The sequence below is a fragment of the Micromys minutus genome (assembly GCF_963924665.1).
Source record: "Micromys minutus genome assembly, chromosome: 10".
Lineage (NCBI taxonomy): Eukaryota > Metazoa > Chordata > Mammalia > Rodentia > Muridae > Micromys > Micromys minutus.
Genome location: NC_137979.1, coordinates 29802656 through 29813055, shown reverse-complemented (window position 1 = coordinate 29813055; position 10400 = coordinate 29802656). Strand labels below are relative to the sequence as shown.

The 10400-nt window shown below is 50.2% G+C and overlaps 1 protein-coding gene across 3 annotated transcripts in view; it reads left to right on the top strand.

Moving 5' to 3' along the window:
• The first annotated feature begins 3162 nt into the window (after positions 1-3162).
• The window catches only part of KSR1 (kinase suppressor of ras 1), a 58561-nt gene continuing 51323 nt past the window's right edge, over positions 3163-10400 (top strand). For all 3 annotated transcript variants that reach the window (XM_080923233.1, XM_080923232.1, XM_080923230.1), the window contains exon 1: positions 3163-3289. The gene's annotated coding sequence lies outside the window, so the exon portion shown is untranslated. The remainder of the gene's footprint in view (positions 3290-10400) is intronic.

Sequence of the window (10400 nt, the reverse complement as noted above, 5' to 3'; positions counted from 1 at the left end):
AGTGAGGGGCTTTGAGGCCAGACTGGTCTCAGGGCTCAGTCTTTTCCACGTCACTGTGCCTTTATTTGTGTGTGTTTGTTTTGTTGTTGTTGGTTTGGTTAGACTTGGTTTGTGTTTTTTTCAAGACAGGGTTTCTCTGTGTATCTCTGGCTGCCTGCAAACTCAGAGATCCACCTGCCTCTGCCTCTTGAGTGCTGAGGTTAAAAACGTGCACCACCAAGCTCAGGTTATGTTTGATTGTGTGTGTGTGTGTGTGTGTGTGTGTGTGTGTGTGTGTGTGTGTGTGTGTGTATGTGAGTGCTCTTGTCCTCAGAAGTCAGAGGTCTGAGATCCTCTGGAGCTGGAATTCCAGACAATTGTTAGCCACCTAGCGTGGGTGCCAGGAACTAAACTCAGGTCTGCTGCAAGAGCCCTAAGTGCTCCTAACTGCTGAGCCATCTCTCCAGCAGTATTTTGCAGTATTATGAATGGACAGGACTTGTGTTCATTTGACAATTCTGCCTGGGTAGAGCTAACAGTCTTCCTCATGTCCTGGTGGCCGTCAGGGGTGGCCTGAGTAGCTTGCAGTTACTCTGTGGGACTTGCATTTTTCTTGCTGGCTCCAGATATTTTTGTAGGTAGTTCATCAGTGTCAGCCTCCATGTGTCGTTGTATTTCTGAGGTTGAAGCCGAGCCCCAGGTCCTTTCTCTAAGATCTTCGATCTTAACTGTCAAAGCTCTGAGCAGAAAGTAGATCTTTTGCTCCAGGGTGTTTAGTGAGTGCTTGATGTATACAGGACCTATCAACTTGTTTGTGGGCTCACCAAAGCTTTTACATTACACTCTGTAAACCTGGCTGTGTGTTGAGAACAGCAGGGCACATATTCTTGATGCAAATGGCTGCTGAGGTGGGCAGACCGAGGCCCTGCCTGTGGCCAGCATCCTAATGACTCTTGGCTCTGTCGGCCAACCCACTGGAACCTCGGGTGCTTTTAAATTCCGGAAAATGTAGATCTTGTGGGTTTTGTGGCAAAGAGGAAATGACACCACCAATGAGAGGTCCCCTGGCACCCCCCGGGGCGTGGTTGGCAGGCCCTGCTGCTGCGGTTTGTCTCAGAAAGTGGCCATTTGGTGCTTCCGTGATTGCACTAACTTTCACAAAAAGTGAGAGCAGCTCCGTCCTCCGGTGATGGGGACCCTCACGTGTCAATTGCCACCATTTTATGTGAGCACCGCTCCTCAGTGAGCGAGTTCACAGGAGACAGTGGCTCTGGGACCCCAGGGACTTGCCATGTTCCTCATTCAGTGCAGACCTTCCCATGGCTGGCTTTGTGGTATTTAGCCCAGAACCCCAGCATCTGCATAAAAAAGATGAGACTAGGGTATAGCTCAGTGGTGGGCTAATGAGTGTAGCTGTGGCTGTGGGCCATGTTGAGAAAACTTGTTATTTTTAAACAAGCTTCTGGGCATTTTGTGGTAACCGGAGATGCAGACTAGACCTGTGGCTTTGCAGAACTTGTAACCTGAAGGAAGAGAGCCAGACAAGATGGAAGGACTGAGAGTCATCTGGGCAAGGGCCTAGGGGCACCCTGGAGGAAGGGGCATGGATGGAAGCCTAGCCCAGGTCCAGGGATTCATGACAAGATAGATGCTCACTGTCACAAAGATGAGCGAGTAGCTGAACATGGCTTGGGGAGGGTGGACACATGGAACTGGAGACCCATGGGGGGGGGGTCTCTTTTCTGCATCATCTGGCCACAGCTAAAGTCCTCTGTAAGGCAGGTGTTAATCGCCCCCAGAGGCCCAGCCTGTGGCCCCTCACTGTGGATCGCTATGAGGGACTCAGCTCAGCCACCTCTTTCATTAATGTAGAGAGGGGTAGCTGTGAGTTCACACAGCTATCTGATGTGTAGCCCTGCCTCTGGTCAACTCTCTGAAGGTGTGGTTTGCAAGCCACTGAGAGTGGAGGAAAGGACTGAGTGGGAATCCTGAGATCAGAACCCTGGAGTTTCCTTTCCCCAGCCATTTGGGAGCACAAGTCACACCCAGGTGCGGTACCAGGCATGAGGGGGCAGAAATGAGTGATATGGATACAGGCCCTGCCTTTATGGTACGGGGGACTTACTGGGTACTTGTGGGGGTCCCATATTCTAGTTCAGTATACCTAGTTCAGGCAAGCTTTTAGGCACTGCTTGCCTTGGGGGGGGCACACTGAAAGTTACAATAGCTCTAGAGTCTGGTCTCCAAAACTCTCATATTCCTTGGATACCACGGGCTTAGCCAAACCAGGTAGCTGCTCTCCTTGGTTGTCTCTGGTTGGTGGCATCTTTCCCTCTGTGGAGTCTCCTTTTCAAGCAGGTCCTAGCTGTGTGCTCCTTGTGTGTCTAGCCTCTGCCCTGTGTTCCTCAGTGCAGGTCAGAGCTCTGCTTGACCTGGGTCAGGCCGTCCTCGTTCAAGCTCATCTTGAGCCTTTTGAACGCTTTGGGTATTCTTCCCTTGGGAAACACAGATGCATGTGTCTGGAATTTGCCGATATTCTTGGGTGTAAATCTCCGAGAGCCTGTGTGAAGACTCTAGTCAAGGGCTGTTACTTGCACTGTCTCCTCCCAGTCACAGCCACCATGTGTTGGTGCCTTTCTGTGCAGTCATAGGCTGAGAGCTTATCTCTTAAACTCTCTAAGGAAGGCTCTATTCTTATCACTTGGGGGAGGGGAGTGTATGCGCACACACACATACAGACACAAGGAAAGCCCCTTTGCCCCAACCCAGGCTGTCTGAATCACAGTTGGAAGGTTACCCCATCTTTCCTAGTTTTCCGCCATGACTCCTTCTTTGTTATCAGTTATCCATATTTGTGCCTTGAACAGGAAGGCTGCCTTCTGCTTAGCTTGTTCCTGTTCTGACTAGTCGTGAGCCTTCCTGTTGCAGGCCTGGTTTTGAAGACAGTGCAGTTGGCCATCCACATAGAGGATGGGGCTCCATGCTTGTGACCCTCCTAAGTCCTCTGCCTATTTGTAGTCTTTCTTCATCATGGGGATTCCCCATGACCTGCCGTCTCTGTTCTTCTCAGCATGTCCGTGGCATCTGCCTGAGTTCCCCAGGAGGACATGGCTGCCGCATGCCTGTGCTCCCCATAAAGGTGACCTCTTCTTTCCTGGACTTCCCACAGGCAAAGCTGGTGCGGTACATCTGTAAGCAGCGGCAGAGCAAGCTGAGCGTGACCCCGAGCGACAGGACCCCCGAGCTCAACAGCTACCCACGCTTCAGTGACTGGCTGTATATCTTCAACGTGAGGCCTGAGGTGGTGCAGGTATGCGGCAGGACCCAGGCCAGGGACGGGCGAGAGGGGAGGAGCAGGGACCACATCCACATTTGACAAAGGCTACGATGGAGAGGCGAAATGTTTTGCTCTTGGGTACTGGGAGAGGATGGCATGGGGGCTGGGGAACAGCAGCAGCCAGGAGCAACCCAGAGTACCTGTGGTTATAGCAAGTGCCCCAGGTGCCTTTGCTTCATAAGCTGGGACAGCTCCACCAAACTGGTCATTCATTTGGGGACAGACAGCCTCATCAAACTGGTCACTCACTTGGTCATCATGACAATGACCTTTCCTGGAATTCTTGGCTTTATGGAAGACGTTGTGTTTAACACTTTGACATTATAACCTTGAGGCTAGAGAGATGGCTCAGAGCTTAAGAAGAGCGGTTATTGCTCTTGCAGAGAATCTGGGTTCAGTACCAGGATCCAGTGCCCACACAGTGGCTCACAACCATTTATAACTTCAGCTTCAGGGGATCAGATGCCCTCTTCTGGCCTCCACAGTCACTACGCATGCACACGGTGCACACACATGCAAACAAAGCCCTTACGTACATAATAAGAGGAAATTGAATTACCTCATTCTGCTCAGTTCTATGAAGGTTTTGCCAATGTTCTGTCATACTTGAGGACACACAGCTAGCAGGTGGCAGCCAGGGAGTCTGGAAACAAGAGCCCGAGCTCAGCGTCCTCTTGCGATGGCCAGAACTGTGTTGTCTTTCTGTCTATCAGCATCCTTACCCAGCCACAGTGTACCACTTAACCAACAGTGCACTTGGAGAGTGTGTCAGGGGACAGGGCGGCACTCATGAAGCTGACAGAAGCAGCCAAGTGGGAGCTGTGCTTCTCCAGGCCAAGTCTCATAAAATGTGATAGACTGACCCTCTTCATACACTCTTCTACATCTGTTCTAACCCTCACCAGAGCGCACAGTTAAGTCCATTCAGTGTGGGCCCTGAGGAGAACAGCACACAGGAAGGGTGTCCTGACCCTGCCACTCAGGAAAACGAAACAAAACAAAAAACCAAGCCAAAACGGCCCTTTGAGATTCTGATCTTTCCCCCAATGTGAAAATCTTCATAACATTTCGAAGGAGTTGGGACCTGCCAGCCATGGTTCTCAGGCAGGCATACCTGTGTTTTTAAAGATGAGAGCTGTAGTCTGAAGCCTGGGTACCAAAGAAACATTATAAAATTACTTTACCTGCTGTGACATGTTGAAGGAACGGTCTTTTTGTACGTATGTTTGTAACATTAAAATTCCTCTCCTCCGTATATTCGGTGTAGTTGATTGATTAGTTGGTTTTGAGGCAGGGTCTTGCTATATATAGCCCTGGCTGGACTGGAACTCTATATGTAGACCAGCAGGGTGGCCTCATACTTGGAGAAATCCTCCTGCCTCTGCCTCCCAAATGCTGGGTTATAAATGTGCATCTCTGTGCTTAGCTGGTTTGTTTGTTTGTTTTGGGTTTTTCAAGTGTAGCTGCCCAGATTGGTATTTGTTTGGTACAGTACCCATGGTGACCATCTAGAACAATCTTGTTTTACTCTCGTCATTTGACAGTTAACCCAGTGTGTTTCTCATGGTTTCACACTTTGGTGTCTTATTTATTGTTTCTTTATCAATGTTTCCCGATTGGGTGTGTTAACTTACCAGAAAAAAGCCAACTCCAGCCATTGGCTATTAGATGTGACTGTAACCAGTATTACTATGACACTCTTTTGTAAATATGCTGGAATTTTCCCTAGGAGATATTTCTGGATGGAAACGTGTCTGTCCTATCGTGGGGTTGGAGAATGAGTGGATCCTAGCCAAGATGTCCTCCGCCCTAGTTACCATCACATGTAGTACAGTGCATGTTGTAGCCAGAAAGGATGGGCTGGAATAAGACTGAGGGAAACTGCCTTGTGCAACGGGTTCCTTAACTGTTAACACTTGCACGCCCGCACACGAGTGGGTGCATATAGCATATACACAGAGTATAATGAGCTACAACCTCTGTCTGTCTTCTCGCCTACCTGCCTGTTCATCAGTCAGTCTTCAGCCGTACAGGAAGGAGGTTGGGCATGCACTGTGGACACAGATCTAAGTACATAGACTTGGAGATTATGCAGAAGCAAGTTGTCCGTCCCCCCCCCCCCCCCCCGTGCTGCCATTGTCCTCCTAGTCTCACTGTGTGGTGGCAGCTAGGTTAGAGGCCTCCCAGGCAGGCTGAGTTGTAACTGGTGCTGAGTCAAGCCCTGGCTCAATCATGAAGTCTTGAATGACTCAGCAGAGTTGTGTGCAAAGTGAGCAGTTGAACTCCTGTGGATCTGAGGAGCTGATGAGCAGCCGGGTCCCAAGGCCGAGTGGATGATGGGAGCCAGGATGTCCCTAGGAATAGGGCTCTAGGAACACTGCCTGCTGCCTGTGACCTCTCACCTGGAGACAGCAGCAACTGAGAAACCAGCTGCTCAGGCAGACTGTGTCTTGCCCATCATCATGTGTGGATAGATGCTGTCTTCCACCCACCCTGGCTCCCCACGTCAGTAGCTTGTTGGGCAATCTTTAGGATCCCCTCTTTTCTTTCCATTCTCTGGGTGTTCTAAGCAGTGATGTGTCTGTTCACACGGACTCTGTCATAAAGACCAGGGTTCCCAGTCCTTTCTGGCCTTCACCCTGCAGGAGACCTGGGCCTTTAATAGAACAGCATGCTTCTTACCCTGCCAGACTGGTCCTAGGTCATGGACACGAGAAGTTAAGTAGCATTATCTCCCTGGTCTGCCTTCCCTAGTGCCTTACTGTTAAGGAAGCTAACAACTCCCCAAAGGGTTGGCAGGGCAACTTGACTTCCACTGATGAAGAGGAGTACAGAGGTCCTGTTGATGCCCTCATGAGATCATCCCAACCTCAGCATCCCGGCCTGCCACAGGGAGGTCCCAGAAACCTGGCTAGAGGTCTCTATGTGGCAGTGTAGATCCTTCTAGAGAGACCCCTGTCTGTCTCTGAAGTTTGAGCTGGAGAGAGTCTCTAGTGAGAAGTACAGATTACAGAACTTAGTTCCCCTCCCCCTACAAAAAAATCCAAAAACAAACAAACAAACAAACAAACAAACAAAAAAAAAACCAGTCCCCAGTGCACATGAACATGACAGGGTCAGTAGGCCAGGCAGCTTTAGCGTCTGCTCCTTGTTCTGGATGGGAGTTGCACATTCTATGGCTGCCTGGCTGAAGGCCCTCAGGCTTGCTGCTGGGCTACTTTCCAACGGGAACTGAACATCTCTGAGTTCTCTGGCCATGGATGTGCAGGTGTGAGGGAACCCAGAACCTAAGGTGCTGTGGTTGTCCCAGGGGTCTCTTGATTTTTTTCTACCAGTGTACCTCAGAGTAGGCTACTTTGTCCCTTTGAGCCTCAGTTTACCCAGGTCAGGAAAGGTTCAGAGAGTTTTCTCAGCCTTCTCCTCAGGCTTTGAGAGACAGAAGAAAGCCATAGCAGTAGAGTTGTGTGGTCGGGGAGGCGGCCTGGAACCGTGAGGTCCTCTGTTTCTGGACCCTTCAACCAGGCTGGGCTGGGCCTCAGCTGTGTCTCTTTTCCAGTAACTTCAGTCCCATTGTTCTCCGGAAAGGAATTCTCAATGCTTTCCCATTGGTCTCCTATGGAACATGTGTTTTGCGTCCCGTGTGTGTCCTGTGGGCACAGCTGGGACCCCCTCCCCCACAGTCACATTTTTGACTCACAGACCCAAGCCAGGTTTTTTCACTCATGGATTTTCATGCATTGGCCATGTGTGTTTTCCGCTTCTTTGTGCTGCTGTTCCCCATCCCACACAGGAAATGGTCAGGACACAAGCCTGTGGATACGGAGACGCAGGGTGCCTTTAAAGTGTTTCCCACACCGTGCAGCAGCAGGGGCTGTTTATAAAGAGAGCCACCGGAGGCCTCCCTGTCCCTGTGCTCTGAGATAAGCACCTTGTTTGCAGGTGCCCGGGCCAGACCTCTTCATGCCTGCTGCAGTCACTGACAGTTCACGCTTGGTCCCTTCCTGCCTTTTGTTTGCTCTAATGGGGCCGTGCACTGTGAATTCTGCATTATGTCAGTCTTATTCTCGCCTTTGTGTAAATCCAGAAAATCCACCTCATTCTTTTACGGCACAATAGTGAGAGAATTCTTCAGGATGTCAGACAGTGTGCCAGGGATGCAGCTCAATGATAGGTAGGGTGCCGATCCCTGGAAGAGCCTGGGGAAGCGGAAGGGATTGCTAGCCTGCTCAGCAGGAGCCGGGAGAGACCCCTCCCCCCCCCACACACAATCTCTCTCTCTCTTTTTCTCTCTCTTTCAATGAGTTCCTCAGCACCCAGAGAAAAGAAGGAAGAGGAAGGGAGGGAGGAGAAATCTGTCATTATGAATGATTGTGTCTGGATAGAACCAGTTGCTTACACAGGTGCTCGCAGCAACATCAACATATGTATATGCCTGCTAGCCCATGCCCACCGAAGCCACACATAACCTGAAAAGGCCCTGTACCCAGTCCCAGAGCAGGTGGGAGGTGGGAGGCCCTTGGCAAATCTTTTCTGGTCAGAAGGTGGTAGAAATGAACAGAAATTAGTGGGGACAGAGGTTGGGGGTGTTGGGGTTCCTTTCAGTATCTCTCTATGACTCTGCTTACTGGGTCTAGAATGCCGAGAAACTGAAGGGCCCTTGACCTCTTACCACAGGATGATGTGTCTTGGGGCATCTCCTGAAGCCTCCTGAGTGGGTTGGGGGGCATCTTTATGTGGTGGGTCACTCCTTGAATGTTGTTCTGACCTTGGCTGGTCATGTACATATGAAGCCATATGAAGTACAATGTTGCCTCCCTAGGGTGAGCTAGCCATCACCTTAACTTGATGCTGCAGGCTGTATATGGTCACTTTCCAGACAACAGTGTCTTTCCTGGGGGGTAAAGAAAGAGGGATGTCAAGCCAGGCCCAGTGGTAGTACACACCCTTAATCCTGGGATTCAGGAAGATGAAGTAGGAAGTTTGGGAGTTTGAGTCTAGCCTGGGCTACATAATTCCAAGGCAACCTGGGCTGCATAGCAAGACACTGCCTCAGGAAATCAACTATTACTTCATTAGGTGACATGAGTGAGGAGTGACAGCTACACGGGCAGACCGAGGTAACTGCACTGGTTCTCATTAGTCCTTACCTGTCTGAGCTAGGGTCACTGTTGCTGTGATGAAACACCATGACCAAAAGCAGCTTGGTGAGAAAAGGGTTTATTTGGCTCACACACTGTTCACATCACTGTTCATCATTAAAGGAAATCAGAACAAGACCTCTAGCAAAGCAGGAACCTGGAAGAGCCGATTCAGAGGTCATGAAGGAATGCCACCTACTGGCTTGCTCCTTATGGCTTGCTCAGCCTACTTATAGAATTCAGGACCACCAGCCCAGGGTGGCCCCAACCATAATGGGCTGGGCCCTCCCGCACCAATCACTAATTAAGAAAATGACCTGCAGTCATTTCTATAGCTCAGTCTTACAGAGACAGTTTCTCAACTGAGGCTCTCTCCTCTCAGATGACTCTAGCTTGGGTCAAGTTGACATAAAACTAGCCAGCATATTACCTTAGTGGATCCCAGCCTTCAAAAACTTGGGGCCTGCTGTGGCTTTTCTTTTATTTTAAGATTTTTTAAAACCTTTTTATTGAATCTTTGTGAGTTTCACATCATGTACCCTAGTCCTGATCATCTTCTAGTCCCCCCATGTCTGCCCTTTGCACTTGCAACCTTTCCCCAAAAATAAAACACACACACACACACACACACACACACACACACACACACACACACACACCACCACCACCACCACCACCACCAACAACAACAACAACAACAAACAAAGCTTAGAAAACAACTCATTGTGGAAGCTGTAGTGTGTAGTGTGTCACAGTGTGTCCCACAGTGTATCCCTCTGTCCACACATCTTCATGTACAAATGTTCATTGCAACGAGTCACTAGTCATGTTTGAGACCTCTGGCTTCTGTGACACCATCAGTATTGGATCCTCACCAGGCCTCCTCCTGGTTATCTTGTTGTCCTGTGTCATGGAGATCCTGCAGCTTTGGATCAGGAGGACTGGCCCTTTCACACGTCCCAACGATTTGCAGAGGGTATAAATTTTGCGATGGGCCAACTCAGAGCCCTGGATCTGGGCTTGAGCTGTGACTAAGCTGGTCGACATCCACACCACCAGGGCAGGCTCTCCAGCACTTCTCCAGCTAGGTCACCCAATGCCACCACTGGCAGGAGGCGGGGTCAGCTCTTGGAGGCTCGTGGGCATCCAAGTCTCCACGAGCCAGCTCCACTGTGCTGCTTAGTCAGGACTCTGGGCCCTCTTTCCTAGGTTCTGCAGAGGGTGAGGGGCTGGGCCAGCTCCACTCTCACACCCTCGGAGCTGGCTTACCTGTGCCTTTGCCATCGGGGCCAGCTCTACTGTGCTGCCCAGATGTGGTACACAGCAGCCCGCTCTCCCAAGTGCTTCAACTGGTTAGGGACAGGGCCAGTTCATCTGCTCTCCTGACTACTGCTGATAGTGAGGGGTAGTGGCAGGGAGTGGGAGGGCTTCACCCATGCACCCACAGCTGTGGCTTTCCTTACCTGGAAATCTTGGGTTCCTCTTCTTTCCCCACACCAGTGCAGATCCTGAGCAGACTCTTGGCCTAATAGGAAGGGCCTCAGTGATGAGAAGGCTCCATCCCCTCCGGTGTGGTAGTCCAGGAAATGATGTCTTAGATGCACAGACAAACTGAATTCTTCATGGGTCTATGTCAGTGATTGTCAACCCGTGGGTTGTGATGATCTCTTGGGGGTGGGGTACCAAATGACCCTTTTACAGGGGTTGCATATCAGATATTTACATCATGACCCATAACAATGGCAAAATTACAGTTACAAAGTAGCAACGAAATGATTTTATGGTTGCAGCGATAATGAAAACAGGAAGAACTATGTAAAAGGGTCACAGCATTAGGAAGGTTGAGAGCCACTTCTATATCAGCAAGAGTTTTAAAGTATGTGGATATTGGGCTGTTACTGCACTTGAGCTGTACTGCTCTTGAGTCTGCCTAAGAGGACCTAAGC